This window comes from Engystomops pustulosus, chromosome 6 (assembly GCF_040894005.1).
Source record: "Engystomops pustulosus chromosome 6, aEngPut4.maternal, whole genome shotgun sequence".
NCBI lineage: Eukaryota > Metazoa > Chordata > Amphibia > Anura > Leptodactylidae > Engystomops > Engystomops pustulosus.
This window is the reverse complement of record NC_092416.1, coordinates 46,895,233-46,922,168: the sequence shown is the minus strand read 5'-3', so window position 1 is coordinate 46,922,168 and position 26,936 is coordinate 46,895,233. Positions and strand designations below refer to the sequence as shown.

Genomic DNA, 26,936 nt, shown 5'->3' with positions numbered 1-26,936 from the left:
TTGAGCTTGGTGTCTAAAGTGTCACTATAGGATTTCAAAAGAGAGCATCAAAATTATAGGGGAACTGGAAACACTTATGACATTGACATTGTACTTAGCATTTCGCATAGTGTAAATTAGGCAATGATGAATTAGGGCTGCTCCAAAAATTGGTTGATCACTAAAGCTGCAGCCTTGTAGTCAGCACTAATCACCTGGGCCACTAATAACTGAACATGTAATACATAGTGGGATCAGGACTTACTAAGCAATGAATAATACTCAGAAAAGCAATGCCCATAGTGGCCTTAAAAGGCATGTCCACCTATATTTAAAGGAGATCTACCACCAGAATGAAGGATTGTAAACTAAGCACACTGATTCGTATGGCCTTGTTTTTTTAAAGAAAAAGGCTTTAAGAATTATGCAAATGAGACTGAGGTGCACTAGGTTTCGTTAACATCTATGGAGCCTGGAGGAATGTAATTTTTAGCTGGTAACAGGTTCCAATAGCCTGTGATAGGCTGGTTTTAAAAATGCCAGCATTCTGAATCATTACAGTAGTTTATATAAGTTTAATTCATATTTCCTGGCTCCATCCCAGACAGCATGTGGTGAGTCTTGGGTGTGGGCAGCTGCAGCCTGTGTGTGCCTATGTCTCCTCATGCATTCTCCTCCACACCAACACGCTCCCTCCCCATACCCCCTTTAATCCGGTTAGGGGCAGGCTTAAGTGAGCCATCAGCTCACTGACGGGAGCCGGCTCCCGTCGTTCGCAAACGACACATAACTAGGATGAGTGTGGAGTAGAGGAGACTGACACAGGCAAACACAGGCAGCGGAGCAGCTGCTTCCTCCCCGTGGACTTGTTGCATGCTGCTGGCAAGGAGCCAATTAATGTGAAATAAAGTTTTATAAAGTACTGAAATGATTAAGAATGCTGACAAAGGCATTTTTAAAATCGGCATATCATAGCTAAAAATGACATACCTGGTGACAGGTTCCCTTTAAAGGAACCTAATTTTCACTAATGACAGGTTGTATAATCCCATTACAGCTGCATTGCAAATATGCCTTTTTGCTTTCTCTAAGCACTTGCATTACAATATAATTGTGTGTTTTAACTTACCTTGCACCCTGACAGAACCCTCTGTTAAGTACCAGGAATTGGCTTTGTCTCAGCCACACCTTTGTGCTCCTGTACAACTTCTCCCTCCTGCTTCTTCACAGAGCTCATGGCCTGGTGAGCTGACATCAGTGGGGGAGGGAGGAGCTGTACAGGAGCACAAAGGTGGGGGCTGAGAGCTGAGCAGTGTGCACCACATACAAGTCATGTGTTGTTTTTTTAAATGCATCCAAACCAAAGTTCAACCCCTAGGACTACACAGAGGATTCTCTTGGGGCACAAGGTAAGTTAAAAACACATTTATATTGTAATTCAAATGCTTAGAAAAGGCAGAAAGACATATATATTTTCAATGCAGCTGTAATGGGCTCCTGCAACCTGTCTTTAGTGAAACACACAGAGACTTCCTGCGACAAAAAGCAGTGGGAAGAGAGTAAATCTACAATCTACAGACAGATAAGGTCTTTATCAATGGTAGGGAGGCACAGCAGAGCTGACAGTGTATGGCATGAGAGAGCAGAGCTGAGAATGTAATTGTGTGTTATATGCACATCATGGATCTTATCTCTCATCTCTGATCTGTTTTCTCTCTCTATATGTCAGATACTAGTGAATGTTCAGAAGCAAAATAAAAGTGTGTATAAACTTTATAGCATCTCATAGCACTAGAGGGATCGTTATGTGTCGGCTTAGAGAGTGCACATGTACAGGCAACTGCTATGTTTATTTTGGGGCTACAATAGACCTCTCGTGATCCAAAGGGGTATTACCACTTGCACCCCCATAATCATAATTCATTGAAAATGGATAGGGGAACACTTTATGTGGTGGGACAGCCCCTTTATAGGAAATCAATCAAATGGTTTTATTGGTTTTAACCCAAGCGCACTTGTGTGGTGTGTGCCCCCTGAAACAGGATCCATTCTTCATTTAGCTGTTAATGGCTTATTTTTTGTGAAAAAGGAATCTAAAAATATACAAATTAGCCACAGGGGCTCCTGTGTACATCACAGAGGCCCCTTCTAGCTCTGCTGGCCTCTAATTATTCACACCTTCCTTCAATGTTTGTCCTTACATCCACCCTTTCCCTGCTAGAAAGCCGGTAACTGCCGATGGAGCAAGAAGGGGCTTCTTTGACGTGCCCGGGAGCCCCTGAGGGCTGAGGGTTAAGATGTAAAAGTCACTTTTCATGAAAAATAAACCAGGAAGGAAGGATCCTATTTCAGGGGGTGCACACCAGAATATAAGTATGCTTGGTTAAAACAACTAAACAACTCAACATGGTTGATTCCCTTTTATTCTAATGTTTTATGCTGCTCCCTTACTTTAGTAAGTTTGTAACTTTTTAAGAAAATCATATTCAATAAATCTGACATACCTCACCTTGCCAGGCCGACTCTCCAACACACATTTCAAAGATTTTGTGGCGATCAGTTGCAAAATTTGTGTGTTTAAAGCTTTACATAAAATACAGTGAGAAAACATTTGCAGTTAATGTTGTGGATGTCATTAAATACAATAGGTAATGTGACCTGAAAAAGCCACAGGACATGATGTTAGCCAAAGGCGTTGTTTACTCTCCATTTTCATAAAAGATATTCATCTCATGTCAGGTGAGCTCCAGTTCACAGTGAGGAAATCCTAAGAGAATCAGAGATGTATCATAGACTGTAACAGGAAGACTACAGATTTAAAAAGTCTGTACTGTACTTTATAGTTTATATACTTCACCATATATAATCAGCTAAAAGCGGTTATAGCAAGAACCAGAGTCGTAACTTGAGGGGGTGCAGAGCGTGCGATTGCAACCGAGCGCTTGAGGTAAAGGGGCCACTTTCGAATATGAGAAGACTAGTACTATAAAACATACATTATAGTCGGGGGCCTGGCACAGACTTTGCACTGGGGCCCTGCAGATTCAAGTTACGCCACTGTCAAGAACCTTTATGTCATATCCATAGAACATGCCATCAGACTTGGACTGGTCCACAGGTGAGGAGGTTGATTCATCGTTGAGCCCCTAAAATAGATGGGTCCAGTCCCAGCATTACTACCGCCGCTGTAAATTATACATATATTTAGCACGCAGAATCTCAACAATGCTATGTATGACTATATGGGTAAAATAAGTAACTATACCTGTAGCTGTACAGTGGTAGTCCCCAAAATAAGATATTACTGGTGGGCCGAAAAAACAGGTGTGATGTTTTCAAAGCAAGGTTAAACCTGCAGGAGACAAAACGGAAAAAAAATGGAGACACAACGGAGACAAAACACAGCGGATGCACAACTGAAGCTGAGCACCAACACCAGTGTGTGTCCCTTACCCAGGTCTTGAGAAAGGAGGGCCCTTGATTATTCTTAGAACACATTCCTCTCAATTTACTGCTTTCCCAAGATGGGTGGTGGGGGCAGGGCCGGCGCCAGCACTGGGCATGCCCAGGCAAGTGTTGGGGCCCAGAGCTACAGGGGGCCCACATAAGGATTTGCATAAGGAATCCATGGGACAATCTCTGGGTCTACAAAACAGAGGTTTTGTAGGATATCTGAATTGTTATATTAGATGTACTGGAGTAAAAAATATATTGTTATGCAAAGGTGGACATGTCCTTCAAAGGGGTTTCCTGTAGGATAGGGGATGGGTGTTTGTTCACTGGGGTTGTGACTGGTGGGAACCCCAGTTCGATTCACTGGTAAAAGCCTATAGAAGTGAATAGAGCAGCGGGCATGTGTGGATGATAAATGTCATATGTGGAAGATAACTTTAAAGGAAATCTACCATCAAAATCAAGCACGATAAACCAGGGGCACTTATCATAGATCCAGGTATATTACTGTGGTAATATATTTGTTATCCATGGCCTCCTTCCTTTTCAAATCAACTTTTATTATTATGCTAATGAGTCTGATAGGCTCCAGGAGGGGTGTCTCCGGAGCCCCTCTGTGCTGTAGCTTCACAGGCCGTTACACTGTGCAGGAACACTTCCCACTCCATCTAGAGAAAAGGGGGAGGAAGTGCTGAGGGAGCAGTGTAACAGCCTGTAAAGCCTGGGAAGCTATAGCACGGAAGGGCATTGGTAAAACGCTTCAGAGCCCTTCCGACTCATTCGAATAATTTTAAATATTGATTTTTAGCTAGCTATGGTTAATAAATATAAGGAGATTACAAAAGTCACGGTGCTTGATTTTGATGGTAGATTTCCTTTAAGGTCATTGCAATCAATACCTTCCTTTCTTTTGTAGGAGTATTTCCTTCTCTGTATGCTATCTTGTACAAAATACCTTGAACCGTCATATCGCAATACTGATTGTCTTGTGTCATTATAAGGTCTTCTAGTCACCTGTTTTTGCAGGCTTAAGCGATTTGGGCTGTACCCTGTTACCTGCCGATGGTATCCACACACCCACGTCATGATAGGTCACTGTAAAACTTCCTCATACCTGTGTGTTTGTGACTCTTCGATGAGCTCAACGGCTGAGAATAGCTACAGGGAGGGGACACCATGTGACATCTGTGGAATCTGACCCTGATTATCCTTCCTTGAAAATAAAATCTGATGTATTTTCTCTTCCTCTCTGGTTTACGCTCCCATGATATACAATCCATTCTATCTGTGCTTGTCTCGCCTCTCTGACATGTATATAACCCTAACGTTACCCCATCTGACCGAATACCGACTCCTTGGCTCCGCGTCCCACCTGAGCTTGGAGCTTGTTATCTGGAGTCACTTATCCTCCTTGCACTGCCTTACAAACTGCAGTAGATATACAGGCAGTCCCCGGTTGACGTACAAGATAGATACTTTAGGTTTGTTTTTGAATTTGTATGTAAGTCAGAACTGTATATTTTATAATTGTAACGCCATAACTTCTAGCGGATAGTGGATATCTGTGGTATAGCATGGCTAAAACAGGAGGTATATGGAGATACAGTGGGGCTCCATAGTCTTCAATGGGAACAAGGATTATCAGTACAACGTTACATTACAGACACCTTACAGCTGACCATTGCAGCCTGGGAATAAAGTAATAGCATCCATAGAGCTTCACCAGAGGTCACAGCTGGTAGAGAGATCCGTGTGTGATTAGGTGTCATCTGTAAGTCGGGTGTCCTTAAATCGGTGACCACCTGTAGTATGAACGTATACAGGCAGGGCCGGCGCCAGCACTGGGCATACCTGGGAATGTGCCAGGGCCCAGAGCTGCAGGGGGGGGGGGCAACTAGAGGTTGCATGTAAGGAATCCATGGGGAAAAGGAGGGCTGTATCTAATGAATCTATAGCAGTGGTGGCGAACCTATGGCACGGGTGCCAGAGTTGGCACTCTGAGCCCTCTCAGTGGGCACTCGGGTTGTTGCCCCAGCACAGAATTCACCAGACAGAACCTCCTGCAGGCCCAGGTATCCCAAGGCGCGACACACTTGGCGTTATTTTAAAGTGGGTCTTCCTGAGACTGCAGGAAGAGAAGGTGTGGAAATGGGCGGATTATCATTGGCGCCATTGAAGCTCCTGCTCTTAGCTCCATAATTCTTCCTGGTCGTAAAGGGAATTCCAATGGCAATCTGAATTTTCCCTGCTTCTGTCAACGATATTGGTGTCCACAAGACCGTTGAAAGCTGCAGCACGGAGCAAGAAGATTTTAATAAGTTAATGCTAGAATTGCTGTGTTGGCACTTTGCAATAAATAAGTGGGTCTGGGTCTGCAGTTTGGGCACTTGGTCTCTAAAAGGTTTGCCATCACTGATCTATAGGATGTGAGGGGGATTATATGAGGGTGCTGTGTATAAAATAGCCATGAGGGGATTGTTTGGGATGATAAACTAAAGAATATTTTGGGGAACAGGGGACTGTTTTAGTTTCTGAATTTTTAATGCTGCCATGTGAGTTCACTGCAAAGCGGCCCACTGAGGGTCTGTCGCCTTCTGAAACCTGCACCCTGCCTACGCGGGTAGAGTAGATGGAGCTCTATGTCCTATCATGGCTTTGTTATCATCTGCTATGCGCGTGAGCCCTGGAGGCCATTTACATGGATTGTTTCTCCCTAAATCAATTAGTGATCGCAATTTTAGAGATATCATTAGGTTCACAATCTTTCTTTACACACTTAATGAGATACCGTACTGCTTCAGGCTATGGGCAGAATCAGATAGTTACGTTAATTGTTACGGTTCCTGCATTTGTACTCTAAGATGTGTCTTACTGCAGTTCAGGTAGATGAATATGGATTATCTTATTGTTATATCATGTAACTGACATCCAATGACTTTTGAGCCACCTGGAATAAGATCACACAATAGATTACATTGCTGAATATATTATCTATACCGGTCTCAGTAAAATGGCAAAGAATTGAAAGGCACTGTAGACAATCCTTTTGGTAGCTATATACACAGTTATATTACGTATTCAGGTATTCCTTATGTTCCCCTTAGACACATGCATGCCCAGCTCCATCAGTAGTGAATGTATTCTCAATAGGTAAATGAGATCATACCACTGTCAGACACCTCTGGTGGAGGTTACCTTCCCATGTGAACACATTTATGGCCATTCACTTGAATTGAATGTTTTTCCCTCCTACGTAACCTGTTTTATGGAAGAGATGGTTGTCTATTCCACCAAAATTAATTTGACATTCATATAATAATAATTCCTTTATTTATATAGTGCACACAGATTATGCAGTGCTGCACAGAGTTTGCCAAATCAGTCCCTGTGCCCAATGGGGCTCACAATCTAATCAACCTACCAGTATGTTTTGGAATGTGGGAGGAAATCGGAGGTTCCAGAGGAAACCCACAAAAACCTGTTTATATACATTTTTATAGACGTCTTTAATATCTCTTAAATACAATACTTCTAGTGGATAGTGGATATCTGTGGCTAGAACAGGAGGTATATGGCACCGGGGTATATAGTCTCCAATGGCTGCCATATTACTCGGAGATTGAACCGAGCCCAGCTCGGCAGCTTGCCCAGTGTTAGAGTATATATAGATAGTTGTCAGTCACTAAAAAGAAAGGACATTGAATAAGCAGAGGATTAAGAGTATAAATGACAAGTAACACTGAGTTTTCTCCAGCAATCTTTGTAATTTATCTATAGATAGAAATCTGCCATATTCTTTCTCTAACCCTTTATGACTTTGCATATAATACTTACATAGGAGAGCAGCCTAATATAAAAAGTATCATGGAAAGTAGGTGAGACGTAAATGAAACAAAGTCTGCGTGATAGTCTTGTCATAGGTCAGGGGTATGCATGTGGCGGTGCCCGCTTGGAGGGACTGGCGTCTCACTAGTTTTATTGAGCATCTATCTCTCTGCACCTGCAGATAAGCAGGTAGTGCTTTCTTTCGGGTTGCGCTGAGTCAGAAGCACAGATGACTTTACTATTCACCAAGGGGTGTCGAGCATTCGCTTAGGTGTGGTCTGCAGCGAGGTGACATGCCTGCCTGGATGTGTACAATTAGGTTATATATAGGTTCTCACTGTCGCCTTGACAAAACATTGTTTGCCCGGACGTGAAAGGTGACACAAGGAGCCGGTATCCCAGCAGGTGCTTCCCATATATGTCACTCCCTATGGTCCAGGTAAGGTTCATACTAATATATGTGATACTTAACATGTTACAAGTACAGGCAGTCCCTGGGTTACATACAAGATAGGTTCTGTAGGTTTGTTCTTAAGTTGAGTTTCTATGTAAGTCGGAACTGTATACTTTATTATTGTAACCCCAGTTAAAAATTTTTTTGGTCTCTGTGACAATTGGATTTTAAAAATGTTGGATTCTCATAAGAACCAGGATTAACAATAAAACTTCATTGCAGACACTATTGATAACTGTTATAGCTGTAGCCTAGGACTAAAGTACAGTAAATTACCAAAATCCAGAGGTCCGTTTGTAACTAGGGGTTGTATGTAAGTCAGCTGTTCTTAAGTAGGGGACCGCCTGTAGTTTTGTAAGACTATGAAGAACTAAATTATGATCGGCTTTGAAGTTATTTTCATAAAGGGGGTCCACCATTCTGGAGCCTCTTCTTTTATGGGGAGACCTGCTACAGAGAATGTATTTGCTTCTTTCCCCCTGTTGAAAACTTTCTATTGTATCACAAGTAATGATAAGATTGATATTAAGTAAAGAGGAAATTCCAAAACTTTCTCTAACTTTCCAATTGTTACAAAACTCTGACTTTTTGCAGAGCAACTTTAGAGAAATTTTATTTACCTGCCAATACAGGTGGCCCCCTACTTAAGAACACCCGACTTACAAACGACCCCTAGTTACAAACGGACCTCTGGATGTTGGTAAATTGCTCTACTAAAGTCCCAGGCTACAATGATCATCTGTAACAGTTATCAATGGTGTCTGCAATTAAGCTTTAGTGTTAATCCTGGTCCTTATGACAACCCAACATTTTTTAAATTACAATTGTCACAAAAAAAATTTGCCTGGGTTTACAATTATAAAGTATACAGTTACTGCCTGTACTTGATCAATTACCTTCAGTAATGGGGTTTTGCCATAATAGACACATATCCGCTATAGAATAGAAGTGTCTGAGCCGGATCACTAGAGGTCCCACCACTTGGAACCACTACAATAGGGAGAATGGTGGACTCAAGTTTCTTAAAGTACCCCAAACAGAATGGAAATGCTAAACTTGCACTTCCTACACTTCTAAGGGCCTTCCAGAATATAGCATGAAGGGAATGGACTGAAGGTCAAGCATGTACAAAACTCAATTCGGGATGGAGTACTTCTAAAAGGAACTTTAGACCTGCAATTTCCTAGTCCATGGGGGCACCAGTGGCCAGACCCACAATTTTCCCCTATATTGGCTCAACTTCTTTAAAGGAAATATACTACCAAGATGAAGGATTCTAAATCAAGCACACTTACATGCAGGTATGAGTCCTGGGAAAATTTTAGTTATTATGTAATATGGAGTAGAAAAAAATTGATGACGTCTATGAGGTTGCAGGCGATTGAAAATAGTATGCAAGCTGTAAAAGGGATAAAGGAAATAAGAAGATGGCTAAGACAATGATATAGTAAGTTTAAGTGGGGGATAAGAATTACCAGGCCTGGACTAAGTACAGTTATATATTCATGGTCCAATAATATCATTGATGCATAAAGCTGTATTACATAGTGACAGTTATGTAGGGTACAGTAACAGCGCCACACTTGTCCATTGGTTGTACTTGGTATTGCAGCTTAGTCCCATTGAAGCAAAGAAGGCTAAGCTTTAACTCCATACACAAACAATCAAAGCATATGCTCCTATTTTTGGACAATACAGTAACATTCACGTATCTAATCCTGGTGATGGCTTTAAAAGTGAGAAAACATCTCCTAGATATACCCATTAGTGGTAACAGTATAGATTATTAAAGGGGTATTCCCACGAAGACAAGTTTCTTATACGTGCTCAGCATAACAAAAGAACACATTCTCTAATTCACTGTTATTAACAAAAATGCAGCATTTCACAGATATAAGTCCAGCCTGTCTCTATCAGTCCTGCTGTACACAATTTCAGTTTCCCTTAGATACGACTCAGTAACTTCTCACTTAAGGTCGGGGGTGGCCATCTTGGATTTTTGTGTGAGATTGTGGAGCTGAGTTTCTGTCTGTCTCTGCTGTGTGGCTGTAGCCACACCCCCTGCACGGAGCTCAGACACTCTCTGATTACTTCCTGTCAGCACATCTTGAGCAGAGAGAGAGGCTGCAAACTACAAGGAGACAAGGCACATATCTGTGAGATGGAGCAGAGCTGTGTGTGCACTAGACATCTCATGCATCTCTGATCTGTCTCATCTCTATGTTTCAGAAACTAGTATAATGTCAGAAACCAGATGAAAGTGCATATAAACCTGTACCCTGATAATGTAACTACATTGTCACCCCACAAAACTAGATGGCTCATAATGGGAAGTGATAGTAGCTGAAACAGCAATAAAAATGAGTAACATTGTAAAGTAAGGGGTTAAAATGATCTTTATTGTGTTAGCATCACTAGGGGAATGAGATTTTCTTTTCAATTTTGGGATTGAATTTTCTTTCATGGGAAAACCCCTTTATGTTCAAAAATTGAACATGTAACACTATTCCTGACAATGAACTACTGAATATATAACTACTGTACTTCCTTCTGGAGCCCTTACCGAAAACAAGAGCCGCCCCCTGCCCATCTACAGGAGTCTGGAATCTGCACCTTGATTCCTGGAAGTCGCCACCTTTTCAGATCCTGTCTCGTCTTGACAGTTCTTGGAGATGATATCAATGTACATGTCAGAAGTACATATTTCAACTTTGAAAAGTAGTAGTCATCCTCCCTCTGACTGACATGAGCTCATGGAAATCTTCCCCTGTTCATGGGATCTCCCTAATTAAATGTTGAGGTTACAGTACAGGCCTGTGCTCTCCTCTCACTGTAACCCATTAGCTCACCAGTCTCCCGCCTGCTCTCTAGACCACTCTGTTGACATAGCATCTTAAGTAGTTTGCTTTAAAGAGTCACCTTTATTCCAAACAACGTTGTAAAGCGATAAGATTACTAGTTTATGTATACTTTCTAGTGTTGAAAGTATTGTGAGAATGGCGCTAACTGGGTATGACTTCTTATCATAAAAGGGCATTCCAGGTTTGGCAGATAGTTTATGCTTGACGTAATCTTCCAGCATGTTAATGATAAGTGGATCTGTATCGTTAGGCTACAGGTTCTTGTACAAAGAAAGTCCTACAAATACTGGAACAGTCTGCTCAACTGTGGGTCTCCAGCTTCTTGAAAAGAGGCCTGCGGAATTTCAATGCTGCAGTTCTACCAGAAGATAAGCCACCACAGAGGTATCTGGTGGTGGCATCTTCCACTCTACCCATTAACAAATGTGCAGTAAGTCCAGTAAGTGGACTCGCATTCTCAAGCAAGATAAGTACAGGTCCCAGAGCATATTCTAGGTGCAAAAAAAGGGCATACACCAAGCGATGAATGGTCAGAATATGCTAAATCAAAGGTTACTTTATTAATAGATAAAACCACATCGTATTTCAAGGTCAAATGTAGGGCCCAATTATCAAGTGGAAATTTTTCTTGCTCCTCGACTCTGTCCTGCTTGTAACCGCGTTTTTTCTTTGGATACAAGCAGGACAGGAGTCGAGAAGCCATAAAAATTTCCAATTGAAAAAGGGGCTCTTTGTTTGACCCTAATTTTACCTGTTTAATAAAATAATCTATGATTTAGCATAATCCGACCATTCATCACTTGGTGTGCGCACCTAGACTATCCACACTCACGGACTAACTGAAACACCTATACTAGAGCTGTACCTTGAGAAGCGTACAACCTTATCTGGTGAGCACCCTACATACATACATATTTTTCCCTGTTCTCAGATTTTTTCTTTCCTCTATGACATATTGTATGGATGTGTCATAAATACTTATCATGAGAATACCCTATTAAAGAGGGTGTCCAGGCTTATGTTTTATGAATAAGAGATGCTTCTGCAGTGAGACAGGATACCCACTAAATGCTGTCCGCTAATTGGAGGGGGGGGTAGATATCAAATCTCCTCTAATCTTCTATAAATGACCAAATTGTAAGTCCAGATACTATTGTTTCTGAAAACCTTTTTCAATGCCATTCTGATTCCCAAAATATGGAATCAGATTTATGACAAAGATTACAAACTGTACAGTATCCCCTGTAATTGCTGAGTTTAACTAAAGGTTGCTAGCAGTAGGAGTAAAAACGAGCTCAGCTTAGTAGAAAACCAAAGTAGGATGGGAAGAGCCAGAAACATGTCTCAAGCGTCATCCTGATAATCAATAGCTCCATAAATAGAATATGAGCGGTTCAGCTAAGTGAATTAAACATGGCTTGATCCTGATAGACTTGTCATTCAACAAAAGGAGACTACTCACAGAGTTTGGTCTGTGTGCACTGTGCTGGGAATATCGTATTTAATTAAATGTTCACTAAAATTGAATCAAAAAGTTGTCTATATTTATCTTACCAGATCAAAATTCTCATTTCTCTCAGATTACTTTGTCTCTTATTCGTTCTCCTTTCTTCCTAATTCGCTTTTTTTACTCTGCCAAATTCCATCTTGCTATAAACAAGACAGAAGCCTAGTGCGGAGTCAGATTACATAGAAGCATATGAAGGAAGGAGATGTGCATAGTCACTGAGCATATAGCAGAATAGATCATTGAAAGAAGCAATTAAGAATGAATGGATTTACTTTTCGAAAATGTTTCTTAAAAAAATATTATTGAATAAGATATAAATATATATCTAGTATACTGTATACCCTTTTTTATTGATACCCTTTTTTATTTTAACACTTACACTTAAAGGATAAGTGTAAACCAAGCACACTGATATACTGTCATGATCTGCTCTTCTTTTAGCTTCTTATAACCTGCTTTTTACTTAAAAAGGCTTTTAAAATTATGCAAATTATATCCATAGGTGTTAAAGGAGCATGGAGCCTCTCAGGCTCATTTGCATAATTTTTAAAGCTTTTTTTTTCTTAAAAACAAGGGCATAGGAAGCTTAAAGAAGAGCAGATCCTGCCAGGGGACACACACCAGTATGTCTGTGTGCTTGATCTACAATCCTTCATCCTGGTGGTAGATTTCCTCTAAGCTAATAGTTCTAAATACACAACAAAAATATCCAGTGATATAATTTGTTCTTTCTAGGAACTTTGAGATATTTATAGGATGTGACCAAAGGCTTCCTTTATAAGCACAGTGTTGTTTTGGGCTGCACACTTTACAAACATTCTTCACCACTCCTCACAGTAGCAGTCAGCCATAAAAATATTAGCTCAGTCTTTTTCATGGTAGATAGTAAGAACTTAATTTTACTGTGCATAGTGGACCCCCAAACTTATTGGGACCTCACCATGATAAATGTCTGATAATGTCTATACTACAAAAGAGGTGAACATGCAATTTTATTCATTCTCCATTGTCAGCCTCCAGAGGTAGTGGATCCTCTGTACCACCGTGGATGTTGACACAAGCTGACACCTGGGACTGGAGGCAAAGTGGTACCCAGTTTTCACCAGAGCCCGCCACAAAGCGGGTTGGATTTGCTGCAATGTGGTACCACCAGGTCATTCCACAGGTGCGACTTTGTCCGCGGGGGCAGCCAGGGCGAGGAGTTGGAAGGCAAGTTTGTGGTTGGGGGCAGGCAGGAGGTCAAGACAGGCAGCAGAGGTTCAGGGTCATAGGCAGAGCAAAAGGTCAGGGCTGGCAGCGGAGGAGCATAAACGGCACACGTGCGCCCTAGGAGACAGGGACTTGCACATGGAGCAGGGAAAGGTAAGAGAATGCCGCAGGGCACTGGGGCACACGGAGGGTCACGGGTGAGCCTGCAACCCGAGACGAGGGTCGCGGGACCACTCGTGACATCCTTTAGAGGATTAGTCGGTACCCAGCTATATGATGCCCCCGGCACACACACAAGCTTGTTTGTTTCTACAGTGGGTATGGAAAGTATTCCGACCCCTTTAAATTTTTCACTCTGTGTTTCATTGCAGCCAATTGCTCATTAATATATACTCTGCACCCCATGTATTGTATATTAGCAATTGTATATTGCTAATTTATTAAAGAAGAAAAAATGAAATGTCACATTGTCATAAGTATCCAGACCTTTTGTTGTGACATATTTAACGTTCATACTTTTCATATCCTTCTGATCCTGCTTGAGATGGTTCTACTCCTTCATTGGAGTCCAGCTGTGTGATTGGACTTGATTAGGAAAGGCACACACCTATATGTATAAGGCTATATTCACACTGCCATAGCCCGCCCGTACCGTACCGTAGCGGGCAACTTCCATAGGAAGTTATGGCGCACGGCGCCGTATTATGGGAAAAGATAGGACAGGTCCTATCTTTTTCCCGGGTACGGAGCGGTACGGTGCCGCACGTGTGCTGCACCGTACCGCACCGTACCGCTCCTGTAGGGCGCCGTGCGCCCATTGCCGTCTATGGAGGATGTATATCGGCCATATATACGTCCTCCATACGGTAGTGTGAATGTAGCCTAAGGCCCCTTCTCCACTGGCGTTTTTCACGCGCGAGTTCTGCGCGTGCATTTGACGCTCAGAACTCGCATTGCACTCTGTCCCATTGTATTCAATGGGTCTTTCTCCATTAGCGTGGTTTTGAACGCGCGTGCTTGCGTTGGTTTGCACGCGCGTCAAAATCGCAGCATGCTCTATTTTTGCGAGTCACGCGCAATTTTCACACCCCATTCAAGTCTATGGAGATGCATCAAGAACGCATTGCACTCGCAATCATTGCAAGTGCAATGCGAGTGCAATGCGTTTTAAACGTAAGGGTTGCTAGGTGACCAGAATAACATTATTTCCCCTGCTCGCGAACGATCATTTAATTAATAAAACACAGTGAAGAACAGTGAAGAATAGAATAAAAACAGTGAACACAGTGAACACAGGATCATTTAAGATAAAAACACAGTGCAGAACACAGTGCAGAATAGATTACAGATGTTCGGCACATCTGCTTACTTGTCGGGAGATACGCGCGGAACGGCGCGAACAAAATAGCATGTGAAGAACAATATATATGTGTGAAGAATACATTGCAGATGTATTTAAACATCTGCAATGTGTTCTTCACACACATATATATTGTTCTTCACATGCTATTTTGTTCGCGGCGTTCCGCGCGTATCTCCCGACAAGTAAGCAGATGTGCCGAACATCTGTAATCTATTCTGCACTGTGTTTTGCACTGTGTTTTTATCTTAAATGATCCTGTGTTCACTGTGTTCACTGTGTACAATGATTTTATTCTATTCTTCACTGTTCTTCACATCTGCTAAATTGTCGGGAGATAATATACGCGCGGAACAGTGAAGAATAGATCGCAGATGTTTGCAAATTATCAGAAGACATTATTTTTCAATTAAATAACACATTTTAATCCCAAACCATGGTCCCTTTGAAAACTGCTCGAGTCTCCCATTGAAACGCGCGTCAAAAATGCGCCGAAAACGCAAAAACAACGCTAACAACACGCGCGTGAAAAACGCAAAAACGCAAATTACTCCAAGGAAAAATGGAACAAAAACGCAGCCAAAACGTCAGTTTTTCACGCATTGCACCCGGACGTGAAACGCAACGCTAGTGTGCAAGAGGCCTAAGACCTCACAGCTCACAGTGCATGTCAGAGCTCTCTTCCTCTTCCTGGACCCCTCTGCCCCCTGTGACCTCTGTTGAAGCGCTCTGGATACTATTAATTTTGCCCCAGGCTGCAGTGATCAGCTGTCAGTTGTTTTTAATGAAGCTTTATTGATAATCTTTGTTCACACGACAGAACAAAATTTTGAAAATCCAATTGTCAGTGGGACAAAAAATTTTTTGTCTGGAGTTGCAATTATAAATTATACCAGTTGTGACTTGCATACAAATTCAACTTAAGTAAAAACCTATAGAACCAATGTTGTACATAACTCGGGGACTGCCGGTATTCATATACTACAAATGTTAGTTATGATAAAACTCCTACAGGTTTCTTCTTTCCATAGCATTGGAACTGTGCCACAAAATTTGTGCATCAAAAAAAAATGGAATAATCTATACCAGTAGTGGATTATAATATGGGTGTTGCAGGGCCTTTAAAGGTCCTCTAAAGATCCTTAAACTGTAGAACTGAAAGTTGACAAATTGGCCTCCCCTTCTTTTTTTAACCAAAGAAATTTTTGGTAAAAAAAATTGGATTTGTGGGGAAACAGAATTTTTATATAGCCCAGGGTTCATGGCCATCTCAATCTGCTCCTGCTCAGCTCTCAGCACTTTGCTTGCAATTTTAACAAGATTGAGGTACTACTTTTTTTGCTTAACTGACTTGTGACAGTAGCTGGGAATACACGATTAAATGTATCATGTCACTAAGACCTGACATGTAGTCATAAGCCGTGGCATTTCGATCCTGAAGAAAGCCACAACTAACGTCATGATAACGGACGGTCAGCTCCTTGGGATTTATCACGCAGTATATTTTACAGGGCAATGTCCTGGTGAAGTTCACAATGTTCCCTGCACCTTGCTGGCATGATAAGTCTCTAATGTGATTTCTAAGCTGACACGTCATTAGATTTTTATTAGTTTGGTTTCACATAGCAGTCACACTGTACCTCGTTTGTTAGTGTTTGTTCAAAATGTCTTTTTCTAGGTTAAATTTATTGTCCATTCTGCCTAAAAAAAGTGATGAATATAAACTATAATGTATTTTAAATAAATTGTTATATACAGTACATATTGGCCCACATTTATCAAAAAAAGTACAATCTGCACTATGTTCAGTTTGCCTGTACAGGGTGCAGTGCCCGATAGATTCATAAATTGAGACAACAGTTTTGCATGAATCTGGCGCTCCCTGCGCTGCTCCGACAAAGTGCACCAACTTTTTGTTTAGTGCGTCTTTAACATAGGGCGTGCGACACCATTCTGTCGGACACTGCTTGATAAATGTGGCACACAGTCCTACTGTGCACAGGAACGCCCCTTTCAGTGCAGAATAGTGCAGACGCGACACTTCTTACATACATGTACAAGCAGTTTGCACTGAAAAGAACGGGCAAAGACAGAAAACTGGTGCAGGATCTTTACTAAATCTGGACCATTAACTTCCTGGCCTGCATTTGCTTCACTAGACCATCGGGGGGCAGTGTTACCACCCACCCTAAATTATGTTGAGGAACAAGAGGAGGTCCAAGGTGCCACAATGTGGGCCTAACGTGGTCTATAGGCGCTGTATTACAGATTCTCAATACAGCAGGTACCCCAGACGTGACTCCAGCATTGCTAGTCCTATATATCCTACAATAACCACACATGATTCATGAATATTAAGCACATAAATAAAGGAAGGGAGGTAAACTCAGCCTAAGTTCTTAGTATAGAAACAATTAAGACTAAGATGCACACCCTGGGCGTGAAGGCTTCTCTTAAAATGTGTCATTGTCCTAGGTATGTTATTGACCCTGCAACATATCTTCCTACGGGTAAACATCCTGGAGCTGTTGTTATAGCATGATGAGGGTTGTGATTCTGATCTCTCGCTGTATCCACAGATCTGCACCGTCCACATCTACTCTTAATGAAGCTCGGAAGTGATGGATGATCAAGTGATCCGTAGAATTCAAACTAGACTTCCTGACAGACCACTCTCTGGTAAGCTTGTGTACATGATATATATAATTAGATATATAATATGAACCTCGTGTATCATCATTACTGATATAGAACATTGTATTCTTAGTATCATTATACTTTATACTTTGTATATTTTATTCTCACTGTCATTATACTTCATTATCAATATCATTACTCCCCCCCCCAATTTATAGGCTTTATCATTATACACTTTACTCTACACACTGTATTATTATATACCATAATCTGTTATCATCATACTATTTGGCATATATTGTTTACTCTATTTTCAGTATGATTATACTCAATACATTATATACAGTCTCCTGTAAATTCTTACATTAGGTAAGTGATAGAGTCAAGGTCCTGCAATATCTAAGGGACCTCTTGAGATATGGAGATATCCTCTAATCTATATGTCCCTCTGAATGAGATCTATAGCTCCATAGACTACTGCCTTATTAAAACTCCTATGAATTACTATTAGTATAAGGAGGTGGGCACATATAGTACAGAAGTAAAAAAAAAATAATCTCTGAACTACCATAAAATGTAAATTGTGAATGGAATGGTTAATTTGCTTAAAGGAAATCTACCATCAAAATCCAGCATGGTAAACCAGGGGCACTTACTCTCATAGATGACTGTGTTAGTCTTCTTATATTTGTAATCCATGGCCTACTTCCTTCTAGAATATGCTAATGAGCCAGAAGGGCTGAGGGACATTACCAGAGCCCCTCCGTGCTGTAGCTTCACAGGCTGTTGCACTGTCTTCCCCTTTCCCCAGCTTTCCCAGCTCTTCCCCTTCCTTTGCCTGATGTAATCTCTTTGCAGCAGAAGAAGTTTCAGAACACAGTGCTCCTGTGCAGTGTAACAGTCTGTGAAGCAACAACACAGAGGGGCTCTGGTAACACACCCAGGATACCTCCTGGCTTATTATCATAATTTAACAGTTTATTTTGGAAGGAAGGAGGCCCTGGATAGCAAATATAAGAAGGTTACCACATTCACAGTGCCTGGATCTATGAGTAAGTATCCCTAGTTTATTATTTTTGATTTTGATGATTTTCTTTAAATTGAGTGACATTGAAAATAAAGTCCCGACTGTAAGAAGGATAAGCATAAAAGAAGATATAGCATAAAAAAATCTGTTAGCTATTTCCTGATATAATTTATTTATAAACCCAATATATACAGTATATTGGATGTAGTTACTCAGATGTGGGAACATTATATTCCTTTATATTATACCCCGTCCATTTAAACATACTTATCTATATACATAACTTTATAAAACTTTATTTGCATTTTTACATTTCATCTCATTCTGGGCTTAGGAGTCCATTGGGTGGTTCTACCAAGTGACTCACAGATTTTGTGTATTTACAACTACTGCCAAATAAAGATTTACATGAATGCAGTTGTATTAGCTATATATCAATCTGATCAGTTTCCCCTGCTCTATAACAAGCTGAGCAAAATAAAGAGGTAGGACTCTGATCAGCTCACCCAAGACAGCCGATTTCCATGTTCACTTGCAGCTTGGATCCACGCGTGATCTATGTGTAACCGCAGAAGAAATAATCAGAAGACGCGATCCAGCTCTGTAAATGCTTCAATACATTTTATTTACTTCTGTAAAATATCCACACATACCGTATTAAGGCTTGTTGAACATGCACAAATTCTATAACAAAATACCTGAAGATCAGACACTGGTTATAGTTTGACCAACACCGCTGCTCTATAACATTCTATCTGCAGTTAGGACTCTAGTTATAATCTGCTCAGTTTTGCTACTCTGTATCATGCTCTCTGTGCCTGAATGTCCCCATATGTATAATCTGCTCAGCTCCCCCTGCTGTATACCATGCTCCCTGCACTTAGGACAATATGTAGAACTGCATGGTTCTCTGTAATGTCTTCACAAAAGGCACATTCATTATATTTTTTCACAATATGAACCATCTACATGTCTGACAATAAGGCAGTAGTCTGGAGCTATTAATTTCATTCAGAGGGACACATAGATTAGAGGATATGGCCATATTTCCAGAGGTCACTTATAGGATATCGCCATAGTATATGGGTGCCATATGGCAGAACAAGGTATTTCATGGAACATATACTCATACAAGCTCTTGAGACCCATTACTACATGTTAAATACTCATACACATAAAAACAAACCAACCCATTTGGTCAAGACTGGTTAATTACATATATAGTGGGTGCTGGTTGTCAGATCAGGTGCATGGATGATTGAGCATGATTAATTTCAACATGGCTGATCCTTTGTCCTCACGGTAGATACTGTAAGGTACTACTAGAGTAGTGAGGCAGTGTGTATGGCCAAACTCATTTATATAACTTTAAAACCCTTCTTGTGTAAATACTAGGGCACAATAAGCTAAAAGACAAGCAGATCCTGCCAGAGTGGGCACACACCAGTATGTCAGTGTGCTGGGTCTACAATACTTCATCCTGGTGGTAGATGTCCTTTAAATGTGTTATAAAGTGTTAAAGGAAACCTACCTCCATGTATCTACCTATTAAGGTAGATCTGCTGGTAGGTGCCTCTAATGTATGTAAGGATAGCCCTTTGAAGGGCTAATCCTTTAGTCCCCTTTATCTTTTTTCATCTTTAATTGTGGTAATATGCTAATTTACCAAAGAGGCTACTGGGGTGTGGAGTAGCCGAAGCTGAGGCTACATGGCACGTAGCCTCCTTGATCCTCCGACCCAGAAGCTGTGCGCCCTTATCTGTGAGGCCGGCGTTCTGCGCATGTCCAGAACACAGGCCACCGGCTGCGTGGTCTCGGGTCTAAAGCTGGAGCTACTGCGCATGCGCAGAACGCCGGCTTCGTGGACTAAGGTACGCAGCATTACGCAGGAGGATCAAGGAGGCTACTGGGGCATGGAGTAGCTGCGCCATGTAGCCTGAACTCCGACTACTCCACACCCCAATAGCCTCTTTGATAAATTAGCACATTACTACAATTAAAGATTAAAAAAGATAAAGGGGACTAAAGGATTAGCCAATAAAAGGGCTATTCTTACATACATTAGTGGCACCTACCACCAGATCTACCTTAATAGGTAGATCCGTGGTGGTAGGTTTCCTTTAAGCAATTGGGACACTTTAACCTCATTGCTGACACTGAATGTACAGAAACAGCAATAACATCCTCCTTTAGGTAACGACAGGGTGAGTATGTGGGTGGAGAGCTAAGCCATGAATAATCTGTAATGACAACTATTAAAAGAAACAACAATATTTCCAGTTACACCAAAACTGCAGGTATAGAAAATCAATCATTGCCATTGTCTCAGGGGAGCTTATAAAGGAATGTCAAAAATAGCGCTAATTGTTATTATTGAAATGACTCCCTTTCAGTACTTTGCCTTCTAGAGCATTAGAATACAAGCTGCAATTCACTGCAGTCTACGTTCCACTTGATGACTTGACACAGGTTGTAAAGCAGTCAATGCAGATCATATGTAACACATGAAGTATTGTTACTTGATTTACAGTGTAACTAAACTTTGGACAAAATTTTATAGATCTACATTTTATAGATCTGGATGATAATAGTACATTTTATAATATACTTTATTAAATAAATGTGTACTTGTGTCCTTCTTTTTCCTCTGCCTCTCCTCCTTATTTAAAGGAAATCTACCATTAAAATCAAACCAGGGACACTTAACTCATAGATCCAGACACTGTAACTGTGGTAATATTCATATATTTGTTGTCCATGGCCTCCTTCCTACTAAAATCAACTTCTAAAATTATGCAAACTGAACTGAAGTGCTCTTCTGGCTTATTAGCATAATTTTAACAGTTGATTTTAGAAGGAAGAAGGTCATGAATAACAAACATATGAAGATGACCACAGTCACAGTGCCTGGATCTATAAGTTAGTGTCACTGGTTTATCATAATGGATTTTATTGATTTCCTTTAATCATTTAGTCTGCTTTTTGTCCTGTATCCACGGACAGCTGAGAGATAAAGAATCCTATAAAGTGTCTAATGATTTGACTCTATACAGACAACCCCTGGATAGCCCAATCTTCTAAGAGAGATGAATCCTTAAGGGAAATAATGTATATGTATAGAAAGACTTAATTATAAGTCTCCTTATGTCTCTGAAGTGATACACTGCTCTCTGCCAGAGAAAGAATCAGAAAAAAGGCACAGAGAAGCTGCTTTACTTAAAGGGGTTTTCCCACAAAGAAAACTTAGGACCTATCAACGGGATAGGGCCTATCTTGCTGATCAGTGGAGGTCTCCCGTGGATAGGGCCTAACTTCTCTTCGTGGGAAAACCCCTTTAATGAATTATATTACAAAGTTTATTATTATCACCTGAACTATTCATTACTGAAATACAAAAAATAGCTTCAAAGGTTTAGTTACTCTTAAAGAGATTTTCTGAAAAAATATATGATAGGTCATCAATGCATGATCAATGTGGGTCTCAATTCTAGCAACGTGTCGTAAATGATGCTCCAAACACATGGAATCAAGCAAAATTCTTTCTGTATCTACTTTATAAACATATAGAACATGTTACAAATGGTACGATCGGTATCATCAGCCTTCCTTCTAACATCAACTTTTAAAATTCTGCTAATGAGCCTGAAGTGCTCTGGGGGTTTTATCAGAGCCCCTCTGACAGCAGGGGTAGAGGAGGACATACTATAGAAGTCCATTGAGTGGTCTAATTATGGACTTGTATGGGCTCTATTGTGTGTTGCATAATACATTGGGGCTGATTTACTTACCCGGTCCATTCGCGATCCAGCGGCGCGTTCTGTGTGGAGGATTCGGGTCTTCCGGCGATTCACTAAGGTAGTTCCCCTAGGTTCACTAGGTGTCGCTGCTGCGCTGAATTCGGTCGGAGTTCACTGAAGTTCACCAAGCCAGGCCGGGTGCAGGTAAGCGCGTGTCAAGTGACACATTTTTTTTTTAAAAATACGGTGGTTTCTCCGAATCCGACGGGGTTTCCGATGGCCACACCCCCGATTTCCGTCACGTGCATGCCGGCGCCGATGCGCCACAATCCGATCGCGTGCGCCAAAATCCCGGGGCAATTCAGGGAAAATCGGCGCAAATCGGTAAAATTCGTTTAACCCGCCGGAAAAACGCAATTCGGGGCCTTAGTAAATGACCCCCAGTATGTTCTAAATATCTACCTGTAAATTAGATAAAGAAAGAATATAGCATGATTCCGTGTGTTGTGGAGCATCATTTACTATGATAACACATAGGATGCTCTATTTATGATATAGTTTTACACTCAACACAGAAGTCAGTCTATCGTATGCTGGTTGTGATATGGTCGCACTTTTAGCACCAGCTGAATGAAGAGACCTTCAGTAATGTGCCATGCACGAGGTTGTGGCCTAGCTTGGTACTGCAGCTGTAATAACCAGATGGGTCATGACTTTCTGGTATTGGACCCCTGTTTTAGAGACGGGCCATCAACGTTATCCAAAAATAAGCCCTTTACTCTTGCTCTCCTGACCAATGTAGATGATGTTTTACATATTATAGTAGTTTTATTTTTCCCTCCAGACCCAAATTGTTGCCATAAGTTCCCAAGTCATTTGATATAACATACTTTCTCCATTATACGTTGTTTTTGTCTTTTTATGGTGCATTTTTTCACAATTATCAATCTTCAATTCTTTCATTGTAAACCGCAATGTGATGTGAATCACTTCTGGTTACTATGTGAAGGTCAAAAGCAATGGGTATTTCATTTTTCTATTTAAGGGTGACTCTGGAAAAGCATCGCAAAGGTTGGCCTACATCCAGATGTTTTTCTACTTTCTGTGAGTGTTTCTTTGGCAGTGTCTTAGCTGGTTGTTGTGACGTTGAATTAGCAATCAGCAAATATACCGCCCTAGAAGTTCTGCACATTTTAGACAGAGAGAAGTTCTGCAGAACCAAGACTTAAAATGTCAGCGGTAAACACAATTTCCATCTTTTTGTAGAGCAATGGATTTGGACCTACAGGTAATATTTAGAAAATGAATGCATATACCGGTATATATTGTCATCACCCATATGGGCAAAATACAAGTATTTGAAATATAACTTTAGTTTATTCGATTATAAGGTAACTTTTTGGGGTCTAAATACACCTGTACACCAGGGATCAATGTCTCTTGTATATTTGTGTGCCATGTTGTCATTACCCCAAATAAATTAACACTGATTTTTACAATGACATCAGTTTATGTAGACAACAATATCTTCCCTTTCCCTGGGTGGTGCTTAAGTCCAGTTTAGTGGATTATTATTGCTGCAACCATCTATTCAGTAGTCTGGGATAAGGTATATAGGGTATTCAGGTATAGCTTTCTATTTGTATTATGCCAAACCTAATATACAGGCAGTCCCCGGGTTACACACAAGGTTCTATAAGTTTGTGCTTAAGTGGAATTTATATGTAAGTTGGAATATATTTGTAATTGTATCTCCAGCCTGCAGCGTCCTCCCATTAAAGTAAATGGAACAGAGCTGTTAGTAATATCATGCTACTATAGTACAGACGACTCTGGGGCAGATTTACCTACCTGGTCCTATCGCGATCCAGTGTCGCGATCTCTGAAGAGGATTCGGGTCCTCCGGCGATACACTAAGGTCGTGCACCCGATGTCCACTAGGTGTCACTGCTGCGCCGAAGTCCGCCAGAGTTCACTTTTTTCTTCTCGATGCATGCGATTGCTTGATTTTGCGGCACACTTCGTTTTTTATATTCCGCTGGTTTTCTGAATCCGTCAGGTTTTCCATCGGCCACGCACCCCGACTTCTGTTGCATGAAAGCCGGCACGATTGTGCTGAAATCCGATCGCGTGCGCCAAAATCCCTGCGGAATTCGGAGCAAAACAGAAAAAGTCGGGAAACCCGACGAAAGTGCGGCCGCGGAGCCCTTAGTAAATGAGCCCCTCTATGTCTGGCAATGAAGAAGTTGTAGTGCTTGATCAATTGCCAACAGGGAACCTATATTTAGGGCTTCACATTTTCACCTAATGACAGGTTACAATTGTCTGTTTAATACTAATTCCCAATCTTCTTTTATAATAAACATTACTGCCTCCACTCACATTTAAAAACAGATAAAAACATACCTGGCTCCCTACAATCAAACTGCATCAAGTTATTGGGCGTCCGTATCCCTGTATAATCATCTCCTCTTCCTCCATCCTTGTGAGTGGAACCAATAATGTAAAATATAAAAGTCAATTGGGAATGAGTATTAAAAAGGCTATGAGAACCTGTCATTAAATGTGAAATCCAGATGACAGGTTCCCTTTAACAATTATAACATCCCAGGAATCTTTTTAAGTCTGCCCCAAGGCATACAGGCATGACATTTCCAAAGGATATGGTATAAGGGACTGCAATAAATTTACCAGAATTTTGTAATGACAAGATTAATTAAAAATGTGATTTATTTGGTAAAAATGGTCTCCAAAGGGTGAAGGCCACTGTGAAAACCTACAATTTTTTATACAGCATGTAGACACAATTTGCTGCTATAGTGTCCACTGCAGTCGATTAGCCAAAGGCAAGACTGTACCGCCAAAGTACAATTTGTGTGAACCTAGCCTTAGGTGAAAAAGTTATGCAACAGATATTCTGGGAAGTTGAAAATAAATTGATCTGTTTAAACTTTTTAAATATGTAAAACTTTCTGTTAAATAATTGATGTTTGCTGCTGCCTCAATAAAGTAATATACTAAAGGACTGACATGTTTGGATCATGTTTTATTGAACTCTTAGATGTAGCATAAACGTAAAATATGAGATAATGGAGTGTAAAATTGAAGAGGGCACTTATACTGTATGAAGGCAATCTAATGCAACACAATAATGGGAGATTTATGTGAAACATAAAGTGACTATATAAAAATACAGTACTGTTTACTCTGAATAGACTACACTACAATATATATATACATATAATACATTTTTGCTAATGTTTGCCCGGGTTTCTGCCTTGTGGATTCCAGTCTTTGATGTACATCACATTGTCACTGAAGTGCTCTTTTATTCATGGACCTACTTGACTTTGTCTTAGGCCTTTGAAAACGGGTCCATGAGATTTGAAAAAATAGAGTATCTTTTATCTTGTCACAGCTCTTGACATTGTTGGTTATATGAATGAGTCCTAAATCAGAGTTATATTTATCAGCCATTTTATAGAAATTGCTACTTTTAGAAGCTGCACCAACTTTTGCTGATCCCTTTCCACTTTTTAGGGGAAAACACTCTGATCAAGGGGGGTCCCAGCAATCCTTGTATAGGGGATAGCAATCGAAGTTGGTACAACCCCTTGAAAAGTTGGAGACACATTTGGTGCATCACTTTACAGACTATAACAGTGATGGCGAACCTTTTAGAGACCGAGTGCCCAAACTGCAACCCAAAACCTAATTACTTATCGCAAAGTGCCAGTACGGCAATTTAACCAGAAAACTGACGGTTTAGTTTAGAATCAATTTACACAGGACTGCCTGAGCTCGGATTCCAGCAGTCCTATACACACTGAAACGCCACATTTACACCATTTTACATCACATAAAAGAGTAATAAAAAGTTATCAAAAGGTCACACAGTCCTCAAAAGGGTAGCAATGAAAACAACGGCTCATGAAGCAAAAAAATCACACCTCCCCAGCTCCGTGCACTAAAGTTATCAGCGTCACAAGATGGCGAAACTATTTTCTTTTTCGTACACGGTTTTAATTATAGAAAAAGCATTAAAACACAATAAAACCTCCAAATCTGGTATCACTGTGAGTTTACCGAACCAAAGAATAAAGGAGACAAATGATTTGGAGCGCACAGCGAAAGTATTAAAATCTACAGCTTCCTAGTACACGACATGGAATAATAAATGAGAAGTAAAATATGTTACGCAAAAAATAAGCCCTCACACAGGTATATATAAATGCACATATAAATATATAATATGCATATACAGTACATAAATACATACATAGAAATACATATGTTACTTACTCTTTGGTTGTCCAAGGTGGCGGCCATGCTGGCGGGCAGAAGTTCAGGTGTTGTTCCCGGGGGGGTCAGTAGGGAAGATGGGCAGAGGGTGGGTGGCCAGAGTTAGGGCTGGGGGGGGGGGGGGGGGTAATGCAGCATCTGGAGTTCGTGGCAATGGGGTTATGAGGCATGAGTTCCAGGGGAGGGGGTGATGCGGGGCAGTGACCGGAGTTGAAGGGGGGGGGGGGTAGTGAGAGCGGCTGGAGTTCGGGCAGGCAAATTGCAGTAGTGGGCGGAGTTTGGGCGGGGGGGGTAGGGGTGCGATAGCGGCTGGGGTTCGGGCGCGGGGGCTTGTGGTAGCGGCGCAGTAAGTTTCGGGCCGGTTGCTTACAGGAGGGGAGGGGCGGGAGCGGGCAGGAAATCAGCCTCCTGCTGATCTATGCCCCGTGGAAGCGCTGAGTTAAAAAAAAAAAAAAACTCACCTCAGACTCGGCGTTCCTCCGGCTGATCACTGCAGCGCACACACAGTAAGGTGCCCAGCGCTGGCAGCGTAATGACATCATTTCGCTGCCAGCGCTGGGACGCTTACCGTCCTGTGCGCTG

General features: G+C 41.2%; 1 long non-coding RNA gene across 1 annotated transcript; it reads left to right on the top strand.

Annotated features, from left to right (window-relative positions):
• Positions 1–7,581: 7,581 nt before the first annotated feature.
• On the top strand, positions 7,582–25,069 carry LOC140065676 (uncharacterized). The gene is made up of 3 exons (XR_011848017.1): positions 7,582–7,696; positions 17,231–17,330; positions 23,098–25,069. It is a non-coding gene; the product is annotated as an uncharacterized lncRNA (long non-coding RNA).
• The last annotated feature ends 1,867 nt before the right edge of the window (positions 25,070–26,936 follow it).